Source organism: Lycium ferocissimum, chromosome 8 (genome assembly GCF_029784015.1).
Source record: "Lycium ferocissimum isolate CSIRO_LF1 chromosome 8, AGI_CSIRO_Lferr_CH_V1, whole genome shotgun sequence".
Lineage (NCBI taxonomy): Eukaryota > Viridiplantae > Streptophyta > Magnoliopsida > Solanales > Solanaceae > Lycium > Lycium ferocissimum.
The window spans coordinates 39,027,043-39,052,252 of record NC_081349.1 but is presented as its reverse complement, the minus strand read 5'-3'; the positions used below and the strand labels follow the sequence as shown (position 1 = coordinate 39,052,252).

The 25,210-nt window shown below is 36.1% G+C and overlaps 1 pseudogene; it reads left to right on the top strand.

The window, feature by feature from the left end:
- Positions 1-8,650: 8,650 nt before the first annotated feature.
- Positions 8,651-21,734, top strand: LOC132066329 (BTB/POZ domain-containing protein At3g56230-like; annotated as a pseudogene).
- Positions 21,735-25,210: the final 3,476 nt, after the last annotated feature.

The window sequence follows — 25,210 nt, the reverse complement described above, 5'->3', positions numbered from 1 at the left end:
TCAATTAAGACAAAGATATCAATTCAACAAACAACAATTTAACATACCTAAATTTTCGTATTTTCCGTACCAAAATATTCGTACCTAAATTTTTGAACAGATAAAACCAGACACGAAACGAGAGGAGGAATGAAGAAGCAAAAAAAAAGAAAAGAAAAAGGGAAAATAACGAAAAGGAGAAAGGGTTTCTTGGGGTAGAATGAATTTTGTCAAAAAACTTTAAATTAAGCAGTAATGCGGGGAAAAAAAATTAAAGAAGACATAAATGATGGGCAAAATATAAAGACCAGCCAAAAAGAAGGGCGCTCGGCGCAAAAAAAAAAAGAAAAAAAATAGGAATTAAAACGGCCCATAAAAAAGCCCACCCATTAAAGAAAAAGCCCATTAGGGCTGGCTATTGTCATGCAAGTTATAAAGACATGCAAAGTGCAATAACTTCGTTGGAAAAAACATCATTGGAGGAAAGCCACTCAATTTAAAGTTATCGTCCAACTTTGGAAGAAAACAACAATTGGTTAGTATATACTTGCATTATTGTCATAAAATTCTTCGACGTGTGTCTAATTTGCTAATTAAACAAATTTTATTTTGGAGTTTGCTATAATCCAACCTCTTTTTATTAATTATTCTTGTATAATTTAATCTGTGATTGAATTCGAGTTCTCCTGTGCACCCTAAGTGCGTCGCATTAGTTTGAGAGAGTTCTTGGCGGTGGATAGAGGATTCACGACAACTTGTTGTGGTGGGTATGAAGCCTAAATTGGAATTAGTCGAGGAGCTAGAGACCAAGGTGACAAATTATTCATATAAAACCCAATAACCTAAAAAGATTGGTATCCTTAATTTATAAGCTTTCAGATCCTGGTCCCGCCTCGTGTTGGTCCAGGCACTAGGGTTATAAAAATCGAGTTCTCCAGTTGTTTGTAGTTCTAAGAATGTAGGTCATGCATGATTGTATGAATTTAATTGATAGAATATTTTATTCGAAAATTAGACGAACAATTTCAAAATTGAATAATTCATACAAGTGTTAATTATTGGATTACAAATTGTTTTTTCTTGGTGGACCAAAACTTGTGGAGTGTATGGAGTTATTAAGTAAGTTGACACTCTGCATTGTTCCTGCAAATTTTTTTGTTGGTTGCGTTCTAATTTTTTTCTATCAATTACACGCTAATTAAATTTAATTCACTTAACGATTTCCCTTTTAACTACTTACTACTATAATTTATTGAATGCTAATTTTGGTGATCTTAACAGAAATACTTTGGCTTAGTAAATTAGTTTTTATTCCAAATACCTCTATCTTGTTTGAGTTATAGAGGGAAATTTTAAACTTTTATTACTCCAACTGTCTCGGAAATACCCAAGTACGCTTGAAATTTGGGTGACAAGGAAATACAGATAGGGCTGGTTCCTAAACAGAGATAGAGATAATTTGTCCTCAAATATTGCGCTTGCATATAGAGAGCACCACAATTTGTTTCTTTAATTGTATTAGGAATGGAATGCAGTTATTTCATTTTTTAATATAACTATCTCATGTAGATGATAAACCTTCTCATGTATGTGACATAGACTTATCTTATAGGTGATGTACTTTTCTCATGGTTGACGTATCGGCGTCATGTATAAAAAACGTGAATTTTCAACACATGTTTCCATCGGAAATGTTTCTGACAAGCCAAATTTTGACGGACTTCATTGGAAATTCGCATTTTTTAGTAGTGTTTTGTGATGAATAGACATGTAATACTAACTCCTTGATTCACAGAACATTCTCCAATAAAACATGAAGTCCATGAACATCATACTAATGGAACAATGGTAGTCACGTGTTTGGCAGAAACTATTACAAATTAGTGTATGTTTACTGCTTTCTTTGTTGTCTTTTAGTTTTACCAAGTCAAGGTGTTTGTTCCTACATTATTGGGATCGGTTGGAGTCAATCAATACTCTGATGTAGTAGGATTTTTTAGGAGTCTAGTTATGCTTCTTTTAGGAGTCAAAAATATGACTTTGATTTTAGTCAAAAAAGAAAATTTTTGTTGTATTCTTTCATATAAACTTTCAATAAAAAGGTTTAGTTCATTCTCTAAAACTACTGCTTCTTCTCATTATTTCAATAAGAATGTTCTGCTTCATCTCTTTGCTTTAGAATCCAGTATTTTTGGCTCAAACTCTGTATTTGTGTTAAAAATTCATTTAATATGTACAAATATTCTATCCAGAACCTAGTAAGCAAAAAAGAAAAAAAAATTATGATCCAGTATGCATAAATTAAAAATTCAGGCCTAGTTTTGTTTTATGCAGGGAAGATGCTTTGTAGTGTATGTAGTACTGAGTTCACAACACATGAACTTCCGAATCCACTTAGTACCGTTTATGTTTATCCTCTATGTGACGAATGCCGTAAGACAGCCAAGCTTGCCTTATCAATCGGAGCTATCAACATCAACAGTACAACAAATGAAGGTTTAAAGGTATGCATGATCTCTTTCTTGATTGCTTTGTTTTATCTTTACTTCTAGATATGTGTGACCTATTATCTTTTCAAACACAAAACGATAATGAGTTTTAGAACATCCCTAACCATTTCACTGAATTATCGACTTGCTAGCAGATAAAGATTTCTCATATACGTTTTCAAAGTACTTTTGTCCAGTTATTTTGCGCTCATGATTTCTTTTGGGTCATTTGCACGATTGTCCTTCAAAGGCACTGGTCTTTAATTTTTACCCCTCAAATTAGTGGTCTTTAATTTTTGCCCTTCGCCTAATACCATTGAAATAGTTGATTTTTTTGTCATGTGATAGAAAAATCCATGTGACCATTTTAGTTGGATGATTTCTATTACTTGGAGCCAAAGGATGATTTACTTGGAGCCAAAGAATGCATTAACTTGGAGCTAAAGATGCATTGCTTGGAGCCAAAGATGTGGAGGAGAATTGAAATGCCATGTAGCACACTTGGAGCCGAGTCATTTTATGCCAATGAGAAACAATTTATTTCTTTGTTCATCATCTGAAAATTCATACAATCCTTTGTAGTGAGTAGAGAGTTGAAGAGAGCAATTCTCTTAAGTGTAATTAGAGGAGGTCCACTTTCTTTGTTAATAATAAAAAGGCAAGCATTCTCTACGGTGAATACGTAGGATCATTTTGATCCGAACCACGTTATCTTTAAAGATCCTAGGAAGAACAAGCAAGAGTGAGTTCCATGGTTTTAGAAATGATAGATTCGGTGGATGCAACAACTTCAATATATACGGAAGATCCGGATGATGGCGTGAATTCTTGCGGAGGGAAGGTTCAATCCATGCTGTTGTTGGCGAGAAAGTATCCGTGGTACAGCGAGCTTAGAGCAAATCGGAGAAGATTGAAGAGATACATTGGTGTAATCCCAATTGTCACTTGCACCTAATGTGCTTTGTGAAGTGAGTACAAGTACGAAGAGACGGTGAAGTAGTTATAGGACAAACTAAAGGTCTTTACGGGGCCGATCGGTAACAGCAAGGATGTTATTACGACGGCGTCATCACGCATTTAAGATGGGGTCGGATACACGTTACAAGATTATTTGAGCAACGTTCGATACTAAAATTGTACGGACTTCAGATTCTTGGGAATTAAAAGGACGGAGACGCTTGCATGTGCTTTGCTATTTTCATTGACTTCGGGATATCGTGATATCGAGAATTCAATGATGTATAGCAAAGAAAATTTTATCAACCTTGAGCAAGTGCGGCAAGCAGCAGCTGCAGTGATGTGAGGAGGCATTTTGAAGGAGACGAGGAGATGATCGAGGCAAGTGGGCTCTTTGTGAGAGGCCGAGACTGGCCAACACGGAAAGAGAAAATCAAAGCACGGATGCAGGCCTAGGTGAACAAGAAGAATGCGGAGTTGTGTTGGAGTGCCGCGCGGGGGGCAGCAGACGAGATTGCCCAACGTTAAAGTCCAAGGAAAAGCATTGCGTCACGGTTGAACGGAAAATTTTATGATTCGATAATGATTATGTGCTTACAACATCAAGCAATAATGGAAGTTATGGGAACAAATGGGTGTTAGACTCGGCATGTACTCTGTAGCGTATGACGTTCGGAAAGATTTTGGTTTAGCGGCTATGAGGAAAAGTGGAGGAACCATAGTAATGGCGGTAATACAACTTGTGCTGATAGTTGGCATGCAGATGCGGTCGGGTTCGCTACCATGATGTGGCCGTGAGGACTATTACCTGGTCCATCATGTTCTGATGCGAGAAGAAGATTTGATCTCACACAGATTTTCTGGATGAACAAGGCTTCAAGTACATGAGCGAAGGATGAACTGAAGTTGACTAAAGGTTCTTTGAGTACGTAAATACATTTGGAGGATGGCCTTTACACATTGGCGAGGGAAGCACCATTGTTAGCTACTGCCGTCATCTGATGCGATTATCTAATGATGACAAAAAGCAAGATTGTAGCCTTTTACGTAGAGATTGGGTCGTATGAGCGCGCGTGGTGGAGATGTTGAGCAACCGTAACCTTTTGAAAGGTGAAGATCGAAATATGACTTGAATTTTGTGAAAAAAAAACTGCGTTCACGGGAAGCGAGAAGAAGGTCGAGAGAGAGAGACGCGGCAAGCATAAGGCCGGGGTGCTAGACTACATCCATTTAGATTTATGGGGTCACTACAAGCTTCCATGACGGATCTTCTTACTTTTGATTGATGATTTCTCACAAAAGTTTTGGGTGCATTTTGAAGGCAAAAAGTGATCTTTGAAGAATTTAAAGAGTGGAAGATTTTGATTGAAAATCAAATGGAGCGAAAAATCAAGTATCTTCGCACAGGATAATGGCTTGGAGTTTTGCAACGCGAAGAGTTTAATGATTACTTAAAGGTTAAGTAGGGATCTCGAAGACATAAGGCGTGGGCTTCTTGCGTGAATAGATTCTTGAGAGAATGAATAGAACTCTTCTTGAGAAGGCTCGTTGTATGCTCTTACAAGCCGGAATGTCCAAGTATTTTGAGGCTGAAACGATTCCGCTAACTGCTTCATGTGTTAATCGATCTCCGGCGGCGATTGACTTTAAGACTCGAATGAGGTATGGTCGAGGTGAACCCTCACTCTAGCTATTCATGTATACGAGTATGTGGGTGTCCCGACTTATTATCATGTTAATGAAAAGCTTGAACCAAGGAGCTAAGAAGGCCATATTCGTAGTGTATGTGGATGGACTAAAAAGGGTACAAACTTTGACGTTTGTCTTTACTCAAATTTATAGTTAGTAGAGATGGTCACCTTTGATGAATCCTCTATGGAGTCCCCGTAAAGTTTACGCAGAGTTTTCGGGAAACGAGAACAACAAGTAGGTGGAGCTTGGGGTGGAGCTTACCCGAAGGATCCGAAGACTTAGGTTAAAGATGAGTCGAAAGATGTAGATCTTGAAGAACTTCCGGCTCAATGACCATACACAATTGCGAAGGGAAAGGAGAAAGGCGGATCGAAGACCGGAACGCCTTGTAGATCAAGCAAACCTAATTGCATATGTGTTCGTAGGCTGAGAAGAGATTAAGGATGCGGAGCCCTCCTTGTATGTTGGCCCAAGGGCTTGCAGGATGATGCTGCAGTGGCGGTTAGCCATGACGGAAGATGGAGTCTCTTCCACGAAATTGGTTTACGTGGAGTCTTAGTGAAAAGACAAGGAGAAGAGGGCAGGTTGGATGCAAATGGAGTCGCAACGAGAAAGAAAGAGAGGGGAATTCCGGAAGTGGAAGATGCTAAGGTTGAGGGCAAGATTGGTTGCAAGGGGTTTCGGTCGAGCGGGAGGGAAGTGACTACGGATGAGATTTTCTCCGGTCGTGACGTAGCTCGAATTCGCGTGCTACTAGCATTGGTTGCACAATTTGACTTGGAGCTTCAACAGATTGATGTCAAAACTGCTTTCTTACATGGTGATCTAGAAGAGACAATCTATATGGATCAGCCTGAAGGTTTCCTAGTTGAAGAAAAAGAAGATCATGTATGCCAACTGAAGAACTCTTTGTATGGTTTGAAGCAATCCCCTAGACAGTGGTACAAAAGGTTTGATGCATTCATGACTGCACATGAATTCTCAAGGAGTGCATTTGATAGCTATGTGTATCATAAGAGAAGATGTTTGGTAACTCAATGATTTATTTCTTATTTGTATGTTGATGATATGCTTATTCACTTTGCTACTTATGACATTACGAGAGATAAATGCTTTAAAGAAACATTTGGTAAGGAATTTGACATGAAGGATTTGGGGTTACAGAAAATTCTTGGTATGGAGATTTCAAGAGAAGACGGTGTTGTACATCTTTCTCGAGAAGAGGTACGTTGAAGGGTTCTCGAGAGATTCAATATGCATACGTGCGAGCTTTGTAAGTACACCGTTAGCTCATAATTTTAAACTTTCGAGTTACAAAATGTGTCGCTTTTGTAGCCATATTCAGGCGTGATTGGCACGACACCTTACGAACCGGGCGGGAACCAGCACCAGCATCCTTCATGTCTCGAATGGAAACAATAGAATCAGGCTGATTATGAACATAATATCATGCATAAGTGAATGTCTGATAGACCCGTAATGCGAACGTTACTATTGTCATATGACTAAGCTATACACGAGGCTATGCCAAAACCTCTATGAACATGATTGAAGTATATAAGTCGGGGACGGGCCCCCGACATACCCTCTCTTGTCACAAAAAAAACATATACAGCTCGGACTTCAATGATGCTCCAGGAAGAGTGGGCCTCCAAAGCAGTCAAAGGCAGGAGAGCACTGAAGGCGGCTGCGATGAAAGATCTGATGCTCCTGCAGCTGCACTGCGGGCATAAACGCGGCGTCACAAAAAAGAAGGCAGTAATTCCGACAATGTCACGGTGTAGGCTGGGTAACAGTGTGGAGATGAGGCTGGCATAGGTAAATGCAGCGCCAGTGCTGCCTCTTGCTCATTATATAAAGTCCTACATCGCTCACTTCTTTCAATCTCTGGAAGCATTTCATACACATCCATGCATGCATGCATTCACACACACACATACTATATACATCCATCGCATCCGTAGGTATGGCACTTTCGGGACTCGGTGTCATCTTGCCCTGCCATATAGGCACGGTAATATATATATAGCATCTTGCCCGGCCATTAAGGCACGGTAATATATATTAGCATCTTGCCCGGCCATTAAGGCACGGTGTTGTCTTGCCGGCCGGCCTATAGGCGAGGTGTTATCTTGCCCGGCCGTATAGGCGCGGTGTTATCTTGCTCGGCCGTATAAGCACGGTATTGTCTTGCCGGCCGTATGAGGCGCGGTATTATCCGCGAGTGATCGGTGGGATGCAATGCATACATACATACACACACATAAAAATACATAAATGAAATCAACGTCATCATTAGCATTACCATTGTCACTATATCATTCCTTGAAGAATCAACCATCGTAAGATGAAATCGATAATGTCACGAAGTCTCGAGAATCATGAACTTAGAACGGCAACTTTGGAAATAGAATCATTATCTTCGCTATATCTACGCCTCGAAGGAACGAGTAACATGAGGTGAGACCATCAACAATAAGTAAAATCAAGGGATTCATGGAATGGCTCTATAATCTCATAATGCTCTCAAATCATAGCTTCGGAGTTTCTAGAAGAGGATCATCATCATCGCCACAATCATCATAGAACATTTTTCATTCAACATTGTAAGAATCTTTAAGAGTCATAAACTTCTAGCATTTGAAAACAAGGCGGTTATGGAAAAAAATTATGGAATTATAACATCGGAATCATGGCTTTGAAAGAAAGGGACGAGCCTTAACATGCATGTGGTCGCCTTAACCCTTTAACTACTCGTCCTCCCGGGCTCGTAAACCTTATAGTAGAAAGGACTTCACTTTATTCACACCCTTTCCAATCCAAGTTCAACACCACCTTAAGATGAAGCAAAAACAATTTCCTTCCATAAATTTTCCTTGAGGTTTGGATGTTAATATTCTCTCTTGATGATTTGGAAAGGTTATGAAAGATTATGGAGTATTATGGAAGATTAGGGAGAATTATAGAAAATTATGGAGGGTTATGGAAAGTTGTAGAACTCTCAAGAGTTCTCTAGAACGATGGAGAATGAGAAAATGGTGAAATATATGAAAATTATTGGGTTAGAGGGGTATTTATAAGTGTGGTTCGGGTGCTAGCGATCTTGTAAGCGAATTAAATCTTTGTAATATGCGCTAGCCGCGTTGCAACTCGGTCGAAATTTGAACTTGTAACGTCCATAATTCTCTACTCCGATATCGTATCGACGAAGCGGTTTGTTGTTGCGTTGGAAACTAGACTCGGCTTGAACTTCATTTTAGGAATTTGAAACACCTTAAAACTCTCAATATACTAGGAGATATACCCCTCCAAAGTTGACTCAAAATTCTGTCAACTTTTTTCAAATTTTCGACAAATTCGATTTGCTTGGTCGGAGTTTCCCATAGCTTATTAAATGAACGTAAACCTTCATGACCATAGGATTACTTCGTATAATATCATACATCCTTGAAGGGAACTCCGGTATCCATGCTTAGAGTCATTCGACGCTTATAAATTATCGCACTTTGCTTGAAACTACGGGATGTAACAAAATGCCTCGGTCCGGATATGAGGTGGAGCATATGTCAAAGGTTTCTTATGCCAGTGCAGTTGGTAGTATTATGTATGCTATGGTATGCACACGTCCAGATATTGCTCAATCTGTAAGTGTGGTAAGCGGATACATGTCCGGCCCGGGAAAGAGGCATTGAGAAGGCATCAGAAGTGGATATTGAGATATCTCGGAGGCTTTTGATGTTGGTCCGACCTTTCAAAAAGGTGGTGGAGGTATTTCAATTCTCGGTTATGTGGATTACGACTATGCGGGGGATCTTGAGAAGGAGGTCCTTATTTGGATCTCTGCTTTACTCTTGTTGGCGGTCTTGCGTTAGTTGGAAATCGACTTTGTAGTCGATTGTCGCTTTGTCTACGACGAAGCGAGAATACATGGCAGCGGTGGAGGTGAAAAATTTGAAAGAAGCTATACGGTTGAAAGGTTTGGTGGCGGGGGTGAGTTTGGTTCGGCGGGAATCAACCGTTAGATGTGATAGTCGAGTCTTTATTCATCGGGTAAAAATCGAGAGATTTCATGAGCGCTAAACACATTGATGTCGATTTCATTTTATTCGAGATGTTGTTGAAGAGGGAACTATCAAGGTCATGAAGGTTATCACGGAATGATAGCAGCTGCCAGACATGTTGACCAAGATAGTCCGCTCGTAAGTTTGCACGTTACGGGACTTAGCGGGAGTACGCATCAAGCGATGCAACTCGAGAGAACGAGTTGTTAGGTGGAGGTGGTATGTTCAACAATGGTTTGATTCTTCTTGTTTCTTACAACGGGGTTGCCCAGTAAGCTTAGAAGTTTTGGCTGGAGTTGTTCATACGCATGCTCGTGACGCAAAATAAGGTGGAGATTGAAATAGTTGATATTTTTGTCATGTGATAGAAAAATCCATGTGACAATTTTAGTTGGATGATTTCTATTACTTAGAGCCCGTTTGGATTGGCTTATAAGTTGGCTTATAAAACATTTGTTTTAAACTTTTTTGAGTGTTTGGGCTTGACTTAAAATCATTTTGTGCTTAAAATAAGCTCGCAAAAATAATTGGACCATTTAACTTAGTTTATCTAAAGCGACTTATAAGCCAAAAAAAATAAGTTAGACTACCCCAACTTATTTTTCGGCTTATAGTACTAACAACTTTAAGCTATAAGCCAATCCAAACGGGCTCTTAGAGGCAAAGAATGCATTGCTTGGAGCCAAAGATGTGGAGGAGAATTGAAATGCCATGTAGCACACTTGGAGCCCAAGTCATTTTATGCCTATAAAATGAGAGGCAATTCTTCTTTGTTCATCATCCCAAAATTCATGCAATCCTTTGTAGTGAGTAGAGAGTCGAGAGAGCAATTCCCTTAAGTGTAATTGGAAAATCTCCCCTTTCTTTGTTAATAATAAAAAGGCAATTGTTCTCTGGTGGACGTAGGATCATTTTGATCCGAACCACGTTAAATCTTGTGTTCTTTCTTTGCGTTTCCGCTAACAACCATGAGGTTTGGGGTTCGAACCCCGGCTCACTCAAAAAAAAAAAAATCGCAAGGGAGAGTTTCATAGCAAAGTTAGGCCTTAAGGTAGAGTTTTGTAAAATTTTAACTGAATAAAAAAAAAATGGCTTGAATGCAAAACTCTACCTTAAGGTAGAGTTTCAGGTATAAAGCAAGTAGAGTTTTGCCATGCCTGAAGGCAAAACTCTACTTTAAGGCAGAGTTTGCCGCAAACCCTGCCTGAAGGTTAGCAAAACTCTGCCTAATTAGGTAGAGTTTGAGGCAAAACTCTGTTTTACGAATCCAAACTCTAACTTGCGATTTTTTTAATTTTTTTTTGATTAAGCGGGGTTCGAACCCGGAACCAAGGGGTTTTTAGCGAAGGGCGAGGAGGTAAAGACTAGTGCCTTTGAAGGGCATTCCGCACAAAAAAATGATTTCTTTTTTCTTTTGGTTCAAAAGATAGAAATGTGATATACATGTAATATCCATCATTACAAAAAAGAAAAAAAGTAGTGCTATTACAGGTACTTGGTCTTACCAAATAAGTACTATCTGTAGTCTGCATAGTGAAAATAGTTCCTAGTCTGTGTGCCTAAAGAGCTAATACAACAAACCAATTGCCCCCGAAACTGTCCTGGATGTCAATCGCAATTACTGTAAAGTTGTCATTATTTCTAATAAAACTGATTACCTCTTGAGTCGGTAGAAATTCTTAGAGAGATGAATATGTTTGATAGCGCAATTCTTAGCTACTCTACACAGGTGTGGACTTTCAGATAAGGTGTCGGTAGCATGTGGAATACCACCTATCTATCTTTCTTATAGTTATATAATTATGGACTATAAATGTGAGTAACAAACACAAAGGAAAATGAATAAACGAAGAGCGTAAGCTTTTCTTTACGCTCCTTAGTCTCCTCAATACTGTAGTGTGTTTGAAAATCATGAGGATTTTCTGTGTCTTTAGTCATTACTCAAGAGTACAATTTTTTTTTACAGTGTGCCTTTATTCTTTTCTTCTAGCTTTGTTAATAGGGATGTGTTTTTCAGTCTTCTATATAGTGTCTTTATTTTGTGGTAATGGAATTGTATTTTATTGGGATTTTGATTTTCTTTATTTTTATTTCAGAAAATTATACTTACAGAGACGTTGAAGGCCAATAAACAGGTCGTATATCCTTATTTTCTTTTGTTTCCTTTCCTTTTTCTTTTCCAATAACGGTGTGTTTGGCATGAAGGAATGGAGGAAAGTAATTTAATTTTCTCATGTTTGGTTAGTCCCTTGAAAATGACTTCCTCGATGGAAGTAAAAAGAGTAGGTTCCATAATTGGGATCCCCCACCCTGAAACACACCCCTACCCTCCGATCCATAGCACCCTCACCAACCCACCCCTACCCATCACCCTCATAGTGTATCCTTGCCTAGATTATATATAAATACGTTGGGGACAATATTTTTTGTTTGCTTATCCAACACTAGAAAATAAATAAGAAATCACTTACTTATACCTTTTCCTTTGAGTTCCGTTTTGATTACATAAAAAAATATGTTTTAATTTTTTTTTATAAAAGTAAGAAAATCATTTATTTTCAAGAAAACATATTTCGTGGAAAACATTTTCCTCCATACCAAACACAACCCTAAATCTAGGCTTTTATGCTTCTTAGCATGTTAGTTCCACCTTCTATGCATTTATGTTATAAAGTTGATATTGCTTATAATTGATTGTTTTACAGGCAATTGATTCTTATAAGGAGAAGCTTAACTATCTCAGTGGTTTTGTTTCTGCTTATAGAGATCAGATTCATACGGATATTCTACTTAAGCCGCGGAACAATGGCCCCTCAATACCAACACATAGAGCTCTTCTGGTATGTAGCCATTATTTATCTTTAGGTTTGGTGCAACTTCAAAGTTCAAATATGAAACTACATTTGGAGAGTGAAATACCATTTTTACTTTCACTTTTTCAAAAATTTAACATATACTGGTTATACATTTTATGAAAATTTTAAATATATATTAGACTAATTGATCGAACATCTCTCAACTATATGTATTGAACTCATAACACCCCCCCCCAACTGTTAACAACAAGACATTTTACTATCCTCGACCCCCTTTATAAAAGATCAATTGACAAAAAACACACAAGAGGAGAGGTGAATTGGTGCTATTTATTTTTCAAAACTTTAGTTGACTAATTAGGCTTATATGCATTGACTCGTAGTTAGATTTCAACGAAAAATGATTTACCTAAATGCTCAACCTCTTGAAGTGAATGTCTTAGATGACGTTGTTTCAGAAAACACGATTTAACTTTTGAGCAAGCCAGAATTTGCGCGTAGCTTCCAGTCTTTGACAAAAAAAGAAGGTTGTAATAATGAAACAGACATGTGAGAATTTGGTCTTAATTAGTTAGTGGAACAAGAAAATGTAAGCCCAAGAACTAAAAGATTGAGACGCCAATAGTTGTACTGTGTTCGATCAATGTGACATTTGTCTAGCCTTTCGTTAAAAGGGTTTCACTAGATCAATCTTTTTTTCTTCGAACACAAGCGACGGGTCCTTCTACACGAGCAACACAAGGTATGCTTTAACTCTTCAATCTCCACGATCTGTGATTTTCAACTTGCACCAAAAACAAAAGTAGTCTACACTTTCACACTTGAAAGTTAAGGCTTTTTCTCCCTATAGTCAAAGAAAATATAAAATTCTTACGACTTAATTCATTGTACTTTTAAACTTATGGGTTCAAGTTGGATCTGCCACTGTCTACAGTGTATAGATATGGTTTATCTTTTATAGTTTAGGGTATCTTTTTAGTACAATGCAATTTCACTCGCAAGGGATAGATAAAACTCTTAAGCTCAATGATATTCAGAATTTTTATAAGCTTGTGATTTTGATTTGCTTGTTTGTGTGTGTATTGAATGTGAAGTTAAACGTGCTTGGGCGACAGTAGTACTAAGATGGGTGACCCCCTGGGAACTGGGGCGGACCCACGTACTGTTTTCCGGTGCTCGAGCACCCATTGACCCTGACGCGAACTATATATATTTATGTAAAAATTTCTTAAAACATGAATATATTAGTTGAATAGCACCCATCAACCAAAAGTTGTGGTGGGTGCTTTGGTTGAGAGCCCCAATTCGAAGGGCTTCATGGGCTTGGTCCTGGATTGATTCCAGGAGACACAAAATTTAAGAGCTCTTTTGCTCCAATATAGATTGTTTTTCTTCTTCCCTTTTTTTTTGTTTTTTTTTTTTGAAACTTTCTTCATTCAGTTTTTATTTTTTATTTTTTTTATATATATACTTATTTTTTTTTTTACCATTTCTCATTAATTTTACGCTTAGACTTTATGATCAGTAACAACTTTGTCCGAAATATCGGGTAGGCCCTTGATAATATCATAGGAACAAAGAGGACGGAAGAGGGAGATAACCATTATGCTCATTTCATATCATTAGAAAACTCCACTCTTACATATTATCACTACAAAGAGGGTATATATAGGTGCTAATAGATAATTCTAGACAAAAAACTACTAAATGCTTTCACACTCATACTATGAACTTGGTCATCTCATAAACACAAAATCATCCACCTAATAACATTTAAATTCTATGCATCTAATCACAGAGATATCCTAAAAGCCACATAGATAACATCAAAGTGCATTAACTTATAATATTCAAAATTATATTATCAACACTCCCCCTTAATTTTGAATTTTCTTTTCATATCGATCATTTATCGTTCTTTGATGATTTGTACTTCATTTCCAATACATCCTCTTTGTGCTCGCCTTTCAAATTTGCCTTCAAACATAATCTTTCCATGAATCTAGGTTGGTGATCTAGGCATAACTTTCCCCATTCACAAATTGTTGGTTATAATTTCAACTTTTCCAGTAATTCCTTTAAAATTGGCTCAAACTGAACAACCACATGATACATGCAGTTCACTCTCCATTTTCTTTCAACTTTTGGCTTTTGCAAGTACAAATTCACGGAAGACTTCTCTCATCTTCTTTATGACCTTGTGAAGTCCTTCAAGACTCACACCTTCTTGACGGGTTATTAATGCTTCTCTTCACAAACCTGGAGAAATCCACTCTTCTTTTGCAAATAGCCAGCCTCTCAACAGGTCATCATACCTGGAGACACACCTTTAATGGAGATTACCAAAATTTCACATTTACACCTTTCGGGATCAGACCAATGCTCTGATATCACTTGTTGGAAATATCGGGCAGGCCCTTGATAATATCAAAGGGCACAAAGAAGACGGAAGAGGGAGATATACATTCACATAATATCACTACAAAGAGGGTATATTTAGGTGCTAATAGATAATTCTAGATAGAAAACTACTAAATGCTTTTACACTCATACTATGAACTTAGTCATCTCATAAACACAAAATCATGCACCTAATAACATTTAAATTCTATGCATCTAATTGCATAGATATCCTAAAAGCCACATAGATAACATCAAAGTGCATGAACTTATAATATTCAAAATTATATTTCAAAAAATGTTGGAAAATCAGGGGAGTCGAAGCACTCTCAGTCACTAAAATTCTCTCTTGAAGACAAGTGGGGCAACAAATTTTCTTTGTTCCTCCCAATTTGACTTACATAATTAATCATTCTCTTTGAAGATAAGTGGAGAATTTTTTATTCCACCAGCTTAACTTGCATAAAAGACTTCATTTTTTCTTTTCTCATATCATATGACTATAATACGTACTATAATAGCATCATTTAATTCTATTAATCCATTCACTTTTCGCAAATACAGGTATTCAACCATACATGTATCCTTACACTAATATTCAAATACATGAACTAACTAAATTCATGTAGCACGTAAATCAAAATATCTTTTTCTTCTTCCAATGCAAGGTTCACATTTCAACATTCTCCCTTGAACCTTGTGGTTGGAATTCGCAAAGTACTCTTCGACTTCTCAAATCTAGATTTCAGCATCTTCTTCGTGAAGTGCCAGTAGCAAAGTTGTTGTTATACCCCATTTTAACCGGAGTCAAAATGGTTTAGAACATTTCGGTAATTCCGAGGTTAGTTAAAATTAAGGAGTCGCACCTAATTTTTTATGGTGAATTAGGACACCTAAAGTTATATAAAGTACATGTCTAAAGTTCACTCCGTTTTAAGGTCTACTAAACTTAAAGATTCTAGGTAAGGGTTCAATTAATCTAAAGGGAAGGTATTAAGCATCCTTTAAGATCCATTAAAAATGGTTAACCGACCGGACTTAAGTTGAGAAAAATTGAGGCTGATTGTGGTATACAAATGTGAAGACATTCTAAAAATACAAATATCATATGAAAAATAGTAGATTAAATAAAGTTTAGAAAAAAAACGTTTGTGTATTTCGAAAGTTGTGATTAGCTTAACATAAAAGACTTATGAAAAGACTCAGTTCAATAAAAACTATGCAAAGGCTGTTTTAACAAATACATGTTCCAAATATTGGAAAGGAGCCAAAGTGAAAAAAATTGTCCATAACAACCAGTTTGCTTTTTTTTTTTTTTTTTTTTTTGTTATTCTCAAAACAAGCTAACGTTTGGGTGTAAAATTTGTGATACTTTGAAAGAATATCTTTTCTTTCTAACTAAAAAAATGCCAAACCCGCGAGAGTAACAATTAAGCTCCACTTGATTTGAGAACTAAATTGTTGATTAGGACATCCTAATATGGATAACATGGGACTTGGTTAAAATAAAGCAGTTAAGCATTTAATAATAACCATACAACTAGGTAGAATATTAGGCACACCAAACATATAAACAAGCAGCGTCAACAAATAAATAAATTTAGCCAAAATAGGCTCCTGACAGAAAGATTTGATTATTTTGTGGTTCTGTTCCGGCGATGTAAAGCTGGAAATAATCTAGGATGTACAGGCTCCATGTGGTAGCGGCGTCGTTGAGTCTCAAAGTGAAACTCTTCGGCTCCGGTGTACATGTCAAACAATGAAAAGTAACCAGAGGATTAGTATAAGAAAATTTGATTCTCAAAAAAAGAGAAAGTAAAATGAGTGCAACCAAAATAATCAATCCTAACTAATGAACGTCAAGATGCACCATGTTTGGGGTATTTCAATGCAATATGAATGTAACATATAATAAGGAAAAGATCAATGAAAGATTTTATATGGTTAATTCACTTTCTTTCCTAAGTCGTTGTTATTATACATCTAAGACATGGGTCTAAAGTGAGAGTATCAATAAAGAGATAAGCAGAATTCCTAGTATTACTTAAAGCCGTGTAAAGATGCATATGAAACTACATCATGAGATCTATTATTTATATATCAATATTTAGAGACAAGTTTCGCTAAATCCAGTGAGCACCTTACGGCACCGATTCATAGGCCGGATTGAGAGTTTAACTGAACACGTTCACATGGGGGCAGCAACAGGAACTAACAGAGAACATCATGTACGTTGTTTTTTAAAAATAGTCTAGATTTTCATTGTCGGTACCTTCCACACAAACTAGAATATTTCATATACTTGGAAACAACAAGTGGGATTTGCAGAGATTAAAATTACGCCAAAACACACTCCATATATATGACTTTCAAGGAAAATGAAAAAAAGAGAGTGGGCAGGGATCAATATTCCACTGTTACCATGTCCAAACAAGTTCCATATTCGTTAATTGACCATGCGTTGATTACTACAATCTCTCTAAATAGCATATCTAATTCTAAACCATAGTAGTCGATTTGTTATAGTAAGAAATCAGTTCAAACAGATTGTGTCTAGGCAAATTTACAAGAGTTGTACAAATCAAGTTTTAAGTCTAGCAGAATTTTAACAAAAAAAAGGCTAAGCTATTCCACCATATGACAGAGAATGTGATGAATAACCAGAATGTGACATGATCCCCTAAGCTTGGAGTCTAGAACACACAAGATAAATATTTTGGAACAAATGGAACACTCCCGAGCATTTTATCGAACATCTATCCCTCATATTTTGGATAATATGCAGCCACGAAATGTGACCTTAAGCTTAAACCAAAGAACATGATTTTAACACATCCAGAAATACAAAACACATAAATCAGAGCTTCTTCATAAAACTTTGACAAACATGGTTCAAACATAACGAGAAACAGGATTTCAACTTAACAAACAAAATAGTAGTCATGTTTCAGGCGACCATTAAGCTGAAATGATTCCCCTATATTATAACGACTACTAACAAGTTATCCTATTTTGTTCAACTTATCGTTTAGCCAAAGTAGAATCAAATCATCAGATACACCAAACAAGACATATTAAAACTCAGAGAGCAGGTTGACAAGGGAAATTTAAACCTTAACTTAGTTAATCTAGGTTCTAAACAAATATGTAAGAAAAGAACATGAAAGAGAAACTTACACTAATATGATGAACATACTCTCATGGACTCGACGAGAGATACGAGTAATAAAATTGATAAATAACTTAATCACAAATAGATCAGATACCATAATCTAAATGTCGTCGACTGCCTAAATTAAGCTATTAAGTACAGATCCATATCTTGTGGTCAAATATCATCATTAACCGGTAAGCAGACATTTAACTTTTTTACGATATCTAATATATAAAAAATCTAAAGGAAATCGACAGTCTCAACACACATAACAGAACACGAATACATCAAAAATTTTAGATTCGAAGCAAAAGACAATGCACTGACCTTTTGTTGGTGCAGTGAACGGGGTGCGGAGGTCTCGGATTTATGCTCGAACACGAACGAACCCGAACCCGATTAAAGTAACTAAAATTTCAAACTAAAAAATGAAAATAGAATGATATGTGGCTGTTCTTTTCATTTTTTTTTTTTAGAGTGAGGCTATCGCTGTTCTTTCCCAGATATAGTGACTAAAAAGAAGGTAAGTATTTTTTTGAGGAGTTCTTCCGGATGATCAAGAACTGCCCAACCTAAACTCGAAACAAGCATTTATATGGGTAGAAAATGGCTAGGGTTTTCGCTAGGCGGGAATTTTCAACTTTCAAATATAGTCGTTGTGAGACATCAAAGTCATGATGGAAGAGAGAAGAGAAAAGGACTGATATCGTTCAATAGAGACAATAAACCCGTGATCTCTCTTGAATCTCTCGTCCTGACTTTTGACTTGGAACCAAAGATTTGTCGAAGGGAACAAAATAGCTTTGGTTAATATCTGAAATTTTCACCAAAATGGTGGAGCAAAGTCTTGTTATGATGAAAGAAGGCGCAAGATTCATCTAAAAATGGGAGGGGAGGAGGATTCACTTTTCTGTGTTGGAGTCGTCGAATGGAGAGGATGAAGACAACAACATTAAATGCGTTACCCGAAATGGGCAAACAACACTGGTAACATGAAATGCAGACGAATTTTTGCCAAAAATCGATTTAGGTGAGCCGGCGGCGTTCAAGATTTGAAGGGGATTAGGGTTTATTTTTGTGTAGAAAGGGGGAAGAGAGAAGAGGTAAGAGAAAGATGAAAGAAGGGAGAAGGGAGGCGGCTGAAGGGTTTTAGGGGTAAACATATTGGGCCGGTCGGGTCGGGTCGAGTGTTTCGGATGGGTTGGTTTAGCCTGGTCATTAATGGGCTCAGTTGGTCCGAATGGCAATGGTCTAATTTGGGTATAAAATATGGGTTGTTGTGGTCCGAATTTTGGGATTGAAATATCTTTTCCCCCGTATTTCTTTTGGCTTCTAAAATTAGATCAAATATATTACGTAGTAATAATAATAATAATAATAATAATAATAATAATAATGACCGTAATAATAGATTTCGTAATTTAGCGTTAATATAGAATATGAGCATTAGTACGTAAAATATAAACGAAGCGATAATAGAGTAAAATATTACCTAAGTTATATCTCATATATAATAAGTAAGTAGCGATGTACGACGTGTTAATATTTAAAACTATTAATATAGTAGTAGAAATTATAATAAAATAAAGGTAAAAATAAGATATTGATTTATTAATTAAAATAGAGGAGGGGCAAAATTGGGTGTCAACAGTTGTCTCCTCTTCTTCTTCTTCGACGAGGAGTTTGAGTCGATCACAGCCTTGACTTGCAAAGCTAGCTCAAGACTATGTTCGTTATATGAACTCATCATCCTTTAAAAGATCCTCATCTTCTCAAAAGATATTTTCTTCTTAAGATTGAGGTTGTCATTTTTACTAATTGTTCTTCAAAAGGCATTGCCCTCCCCTTCTGGAGATTTCTCAGTAGCATTAACAGTTCTTTTCATTATTTTCTCAATTATCATTTTTATTGTAAAAATCTTTTTAGATTCTACAACAATAGATAATATTTTAGAAGTGTCCATCTCTTCAGGATTCACATCTTTAAATTCTCATCAAAGCTTGAGTTGTCAGATTTGACAACATGATTTCTCACGATGATGATTATACATCTTCATCTTCATCTTCTCTCGGGTTTCACAAAAAGAAACCTTCTTCGGCATCTCTTTATCAATCCGAGTGTAGATTTTCATATCCATCTTTCTCATGGCAGCAATATCATTCGCAACCTCTCTACTCGAGATTCTTCAACGTGCAACTACTTCAAACGCAACTGCTTTATAAAGGTTGACACCTTTGTTGGGCTCCTTGCCCTAAAAAAACACCTTTCAAAAGCTTTTTCAACTTTTAAAATTTTGGTAGTTCCACATCTACCACTACAATTTCTTCAAGTTGGTGCTCCTCTAGCACAACATTCTCATAGCTATAATAGCTAATCTCTTTCATATTAAATCTCTCAAATTTTTTGAAGAAGTCGGATTCTCCACAGGTCCCTTAAGACAAGTGGCTCGATACCAAATGTTGGAAAATCGGGGAGGAACATTCTCAATCACTCAAATTCTCTCTTGAAGACAAATGAGGCAATGACTTTTCTTTGTTCCTCTCAATTTGACTTGCATAATCAATCATTCTCTTTGAAGATAAGTGGAGAATTTTTTATTCCACCAACTTAACTTGCATAAAAGACTACATTTTTTCTTCTCATATCATATGACTATAGTACCTAGGTATTTATAAGACCATCATAGCATGTACTTAATCTAGTACATATGTATCATCATTTAATTCTATTCATCCTTTCATTTTTCTCAAATACATGTATTCAACCCTACATGTATCCTTACACTAATATTCAAATACATGAACTAACTAAATTCATGTATCACGTAGATCAAAATATCTTTTTCTTCTTCCAAGGTAAGGTTCACATTTCAACAAACTTTACTCTAAATCTCATTAATTCTACGCTATACTTTATGATCGGTAGCAAAACTTTATGATCGGTAACAACTTTACTCTAAAGGGAGGTCAGCACCTATGACCTTAAAATTCTGGGTCCACCACTGCTTGAGAAGTCATTGTGTTGCATCCTGTGTTTGAAGGGGACACTTGGAGCAACGGTAAAGTTGTCTCCGTGTGATCGATATGCAACATGTTTGAGCCGTGGAAGCCGCCACCAATATTTAAGGTTGTCTACATCACACCCCTTGGGGCCCTGCCAATGTGGGATGCTTGTGCACCGAGCTCCTCCCCCCCCTCCCCTCTCTTTCTTTTTCGCTTGTGTGTGTATTGCTTATTTTGTACTTGCTCAGTGTTAAGTATTTCCATATGTGGCACTATTAGCCTTGGATAAATTTCTGTTTGAAATTGTCTTCTAGCAATAGTTGCCTCAATAATCATCTTCTAGCTGAGTAATAGCCTATTTGACCAAACTTTTAAAACTTGCTTATTTTGAAAAAATGTTTTTTGTAAGAATTGCTTTTCGAGAAAGTACTTTTGAAGAGTAGCAATTTGTGTTTGGCTAAAATACTAGAGCAAAGAATTCGTATTTGGTCAAGGTTCCAGAAGTGCTTATGTGGAAAAGCTAACTTTTCCAGCTTCTTCTACTACATGAAACCACTTAAAGTTTAGCCAAACACCTGAACTCTCTAAAATACGCCATTTTGGCGTGGCAAAAGCTTTGACCAAACAGACTATATGATTTATTTCCATCTCCAATTCTTCATATGTATGTATAAACATATTTGATGATTATGACTATATGCTTGTGATCTACAGGCAGCAAGATCTGTAATCTTCAAGAACATGTTGGATTCAGATGGGTGCAAAGCTCCCTTAGATCACTACACTGTAGTACCATTGCCGGAACTGAGCTACGAGGAGCTGGATTCTCTACTGGAGTTTCTTTATACCGGAGAATTGCCTAAAGAAAAATTGGACAAACATGTCTACTCATTGTCAGTTGCAGCAGACAAGTATGAATCCCGTTCCTACAGACATACTGTGAGCGCAGGATGTTGAGATCCTTGAACACGTCTAATGTTCTCGATGTTTTAGAGTTTTCAGATACTTACTCGAACCCGCATTCAAAGCTAAAGGAGGAAGCCATGAGTTTCATTGTTAAACATATTGAAGACATTGTTTTCACTGCTAGATTTGAGGCCTTTGCAGCCAAAAATCCTCGGCATGCTCTACAGATTACAAGGGATTCCGTCGCGGCCACTAAGAAAAGGAAAATTGGACTTTGAACTAGGCATGATATTACTATGGTTCACCACGTACAGGAGATTTTATGAGATGACTTACTTCGCTGTTCGGATATATATATGTGCGCTATTTATGTAGGATTTAGCTTATATACAATTATATATACATCGATAGAATAACTTTTTTACGGTGTCAGTGTAATTTAGCCACCAGGTTACCTGTTCCAACTTATTATTTGCCTTTTAGGTGACCTAATAGTATACAATTTCATACTGTCAGCTATAAATTTGCAGGTTTAGTTTTAGTGGTGTTTTCATTCTAATTCGAGTTTCGAACCGCTCTTTGGGCAAGAAATTGAATCTTTCACTATGTTGTTGTGGTCATGCAGAGAAAGAGTTCTCCAATAATAAGAAAAAAAATACAAGATGAACGTGTTTAAGATGTTGCCATCTCCCACATGCAGAAAGCTCTTGGTAAAATAACGAATAAACTTTCTACCTTATGCAAATATGCCACAGAAGGAATGACTCATTTGTGCCACTTGTTAATAGTTGGGCTCCGTTACCAAAATGTCTTATCCATGCCACTTACCGTTAACAGCTCAAATGACTGATTTTAAAATATCAGATTTTACACATGACCTTCAATTAGAGGTCCGCATCGCCAACATAAACTAGTTCATATTAAATCCCAAACAAAATTAAAACCCGACCCACCCAAAACCCTTATAACCAAAATCCCTATTCCTATTTCCCTACAGAAGTGTGTCAAGCTCCATTGAACTGGGTAAGAGGAGCAGATACTGAGTGTTGTTTATTTTAATTAATGGAGGACCTAGGCAGAAGAGAAGCACATACTGAGAAGAACAATTCACAGATGAGAAAGGCAGGTGAGGAAGTGAGTGCATACTACTATTTTTGTGATGAGAAAAATCGTCATGAAGATGGACCAAAGGGAGCAAAGTGTAGCAAAACACTCGGTGCTTAACTACAGTCAACTTAGGAGCCGTTTGGACATGATTTCATCTCATGAGATGAAATCATCTGATGAAATCATGTTTGGATATGCAATTTAGATTTCTTAAGTTGCAGTTTTTTTTTTTATAAACATAAAAACCCCACAAGTTGTGAAAACCATCAAAAATTTTCCAATTCTTATACAATCTTACCAAATGAGTAAATCATAGTTCATAATAAAATTAATAAACTACTAGAAGGCCTTTCTAAAAAATATTATATCAATTGATCAAACTTTAGTTCAATAAAAAGGAAAATTTAACATGAATAGTAACGTAACTACTCTTTAATATAATCCTCTCACATGGTAAACATGATTGGTAAATATATTTTACCAACTTGCAGATTAATATTTAATACAAATGGTTGGTAAATATGATTGGTAAATATATCTACCAACTTATGGGTCTTTTTTTACAAAATATAAACGTATGGGTCAAATTTTATATTTATATTTTTTGAAATCATGATTTCAAATCTCAAATCATGCCTTTTTGGATGATTTGGGATTTCATCTCATGAGATGAAATCAGAGATGAAATCGCATGTCCAAACGCTGATTTCATCTCATGATTTCATCTCATGAGATGAAATCGCATGTCCAAACGCCTACTTAATAGAAGAGACCAAAGAATCACCAAATTGATCTAGTATAACAAGCTCCTCTATTATAACTACTAATAGTTGTTGGAAAATATGAATGAAGAACACTGGATTGGAGGCTTGAAACACGCATGAAACGCTTCATAAAAATGATATTTGCTTCATCGCTCCTCTGCGAAATTGCTATGGAATTTATGCAAATAGTTTTAGTGGATATGACAAGCCTATGAATTTCTGGACTAAGCAAATAGTGAAGAAATTCTATAGGAAAGCAAAAACTTGAACTTGATCTTTTGGAATTGGAAAAGAAGAATTATTTGCAGAAGATTTGAGAAGAAGAAAAAGTTACTTTGCGAGAAAGAAAAATTGTTCAACAAAGTAACGTTAAATTGTTTTATATAGATAAAATATTTAATAACTAACACACCCTTTAATAAAAGACACATTCTTTCACTTAATTTTAAATTTAAAATAATAATTATATTTAAACAAATCCCAACAATAGTAATCTGGATGTGGGAAATGAGAATATAGATTTGGGTTAAGAGGGTCCTGGGTGGGTCAGGTTTTAATTTTATTTGGGATTTAATTTGGGCTGGTTTAAGTTGGCGACGTGGACCTCTAATTGGAAGCTAAGTGTAAAATCTAGTATTTTAAAACCAGACATTTGAGTTGCTAACGGTAAGTAGCATGAATGAGCCATTTCGGTCACAACGATGGCATAAATTCGCCCAACTAAGCATGAGCCATTTTTCATAGTTCAATGACATATTTGAGTTTTTTCCCTTTTTTCAGTTGAAAGTCAACCATTATTCCTATATGGTAACCCAAATATTAGTGACAGATTCAAAATTCGTAGCTAAATCCAGTAATTTTTTAATAGTTGTCTCCCCTTTACTTTAAGATATATGATCTCACTCTCAATCGAAAAATTTCAAGACGACTGATTTGGAAATACTTGAGAAATTGAACCAAGAGATCGAAACTTGAAAAGTGTTTGATTAAGGAAATTGTTCAGTTACTATTTGAGATTGTTGATATGAACTAAAAATTTGTACGTGAAATGAATGTGACAAGTTCTTCGACTTTATCATCTGTAATTTGCTTGACTCTTTAAATGAAAACATCAAAATAATAGATCCAAATAAATTTTATTTAATAATGTTTTTCCCTAAACTAATTGTCGTAAAAATCTACTTTAAAAAAAAAAATTGATAACACAATGTGGATTTAAATTAGAAAAAAGAAAATCAAGCTGAAGTTGTTAATGCGTATTTATCGGTAAACTTTAGCGTCAATCTCTACAAACAAGTTTTAAGGTTTCACAATTTCTATTTCTATGTTATATCTAAAAACAATTAATATAATATACTATTTTGAATCTTTTTTTCTTCTACAAAAGATCGGTTTTTATGTTAACATGCGAGCAAAAGAGAGAAATTTCGCGGGGTGTAAAAAATTTTCTTTTATTTTTTTTGTTTTAAAAAAATACATAACTCAAAGTTTCAGCATAAATAAAAAAAGGGCCCAGCCCATTAGGGCTGTTGCCATGCAAGTCATATAAAGGCATGCAAAGTGTATGAACTTATTGAGGAGAACGAACAACATACCTGCGAAGATAAAATAAAAAAAATTGGTTAGTTTATTTGGATAATTATTATAAAATTCTTATAAAATTTGTATTTTCTGTTAGAATTTTTATTATTCCATTACATTGGGGATCAGAAAACTGGAAGAGAGAAGGAGACAACAAGAATTGAATCTGAGGAGTGTGTAATGAGCTATTAAACTTTGTTATCGGATTTGTTATATTAATCCAATTTCTTCTTATTATTATTCTAGTTTAAATTTTGATTCAAATTTGATTTAATCTTTCATCGAAGCAGTTCTTCCTTTTA